This window comes from Chaetura pelagica, unplaced genomic scaffold (assembly GCF_000747805.2).
Source record: "Chaetura pelagica isolate M959 unplaced genomic scaffold, ChaPel_1.0 scaffold251, whole genome shotgun sequence".
Classification (NCBI taxonomy): Eukaryota; Metazoa; Chordata; class Aves; order Apodiformes; family Apodidae; genus Chaetura; species Chaetura pelagica.
The window spans coordinates 524,468-526,747 of record NW_009952271.1 but is presented as its reverse complement, the minus strand read 5'-3'; positions in this window follow the sequence as shown (position 1 = coordinate 526,747).

Genomic DNA, 2,280 nt, shown 5'->3' with positions numbered 1-2,280 from the left:
CAGCCGGGGGGCTGTGTCGGTGTGTCCCGGAGCAGGGGGCCCGCCCCCTGGGGTCACTCACAAACAAGGAGTGGATGCAGGCGTCCTCCTGCGCGCAGCCGAACACCTTGTGCCGCCGCTGGTCCTGCAGCACCGCCCGCAGCTCCTCCAGGACGCTCCACAGCGCCCAGCGCTGCGACATCAGCACGTCCCACATGGCCAGGGCAGCGCTGCGGGACCCCGGGCTGCTCAGCGCCCTGCCCTGCTCCCGGTGCCACACTGCTCCCAGTGCTATACTGGTCCCGGGGCCCTGCTCATGCTGCTCCCAGTGCCCTGCTGCTCCCAGTGGTATACTGGTCCCAGTGTCCTGCCCATGCTGGTCCCAGTGCCCTGCTGCTCCCAGTGCCCTGCTGGTGCAAGTGCCATGCTGGTCCCAGAGCCCTGCTGCTCCCAGTGTCCTGCCCATGCTGGTCCCAGTGCCCTGCTGGTCCCAGTGCCATGACGGCCCCAGTGCCCTGCCCTGCTGGTCTCAGTGCCCTGCTGGTCCCAGTGCCATGATGGCCCCAGTGCCCTGCCCTGCTGGTCCCAGTGCCCTGCTGGTCCCAGTGCCATGATGGCCCCAGTGCCCTGCCCATGCTGGTCTCAGGTGCCATGATGGCCCCGGTGCCCGGCCCTGCTGGTCCCAGTGCCCTGCTGGTCCCAGTGCCATGATGGCCCCAGTGCCCTGCCCATGCTGGTCTCAGTACCCTTCTGGCCCCTGGGGACCCGGCTGCCTGCAGCCCTGGCCCTGCCAACCCCTCCCCTGGGGACCCCAGCTGGGGATGTTCCCCATGGGGCAGGGAGGACGTGGTGGCCTCGGGGCTCTGGCTTGGCCACCTCTGGCTGCTGCAGGCCTGGCTGAGCCCCTGGGGCTGGGACCTCTGGTGGGATGGAGGGACCCATGGTGGGATGGAGGGACCCGTGGTGGGATGGAGGGACCCGTGGTGGGATGGAGGGATCCATGGTGGGATGGAGGGACCCGTGGTGGGATGGAGGGACCTGTGGTGGGATGGAGGGATTCCTGGTGGGATGGAGGGATCCATGGTGGGATGGAGGGACCTTTGGTGGGATGGAGGGACCCATGTGGGATGGAGGGATTCCTGGTGGGATGGAGGGATCCATGGTGGGATGGAGGGACCCGTGGTGGGATGGAGGGACCTGTGGTGGGATGGAGGGATTCCTGGTGGGATGGAGGGATCCATGGTGGGATGGAGGGACCCGTGGTGGGATGGAAGGACCCGTGGTGGGATGGAGGTCCCTGCTTCTCGAGGACATCCTGTGCTTTTCCATGGGTCTGGCAGCCAGAGAGCCCCTCTGTCCCCAGGGAACAGGGTCCTGAGGGCTGCGTGGGGCAGCACCTGTCACACGCTGGGGAGATCTCCAGCAGGCTCCTGATGGCCTCCCTGGGGCACAGCTCCATCAGCAGCAGCAGCAGCGAGTCCAGGCTGTGCCGGGCCGGCCCCGGGCTGATGCTCTCCATGTTCTTGTGGATGTGCCTCACGACCCTTGAGACCTGGAGGGGACACAGGGGAGGGTGGTGACTCCAGCACTGCTGACAGAGACACCCCAGGTGTAAGGGAGGAGGGAGAGGTGAGACCCAAGAGGGTTGGGCGACCCAGCCATGGGGAACTTACATTCATCAGCCATAGTTCGGGGTCTTGCTCCACCTTGTCCAGGATGTTGCTGCCCTTGCTGTGAGAGGAGGAGCTGCTGTCTGCTGTCAGGGCCTCGATGGCCTCCACCACCAAGTCTGTGGTCTGGGCAAGCTGGAGGTCTTCCCCATACTTGTACAGGAGGGAGGGAAGGAGGGGATGGCATGTCACGCCAGGAACCCCCGATGGTGCAGGGGAGGAGAGCAGGGGGTCCCCAGGGTAGGGGAGGAGAGCAGGGGGTCCCCCAGGGCAGGGGAGGAGAGCAGGGGGTCCCCAGGGTAGGGGAGGAGAGCAGGGGGTCCCCAGGGCAGGGGAGGAGAGCAGGGGGTCCCCAGGGCAGGACAGGGGAGCAGAGGGTCCCCAGGGAGGGCTGGTGTCATGGGCACTGAGTGCTGCCTGTGCAGAGCAGCAGGGCTGGCTGGTGGCCCGGGGGCTGGAGCTGCTGTTGGGGACACTGGAGTGTGTCCCCCTCGGGTCGTCCCTGCTCAGGGGCAGCAGGAACCTTCTTCCTCAGAGAGCCTGGTGAGAGCCCCAGTGTCCCTGGTCACCTCGCTGGTGTCACTGATGGTGCTGCTGCTGCTGCTGCTGCGCGGCGGGGGGGGGGAGAACA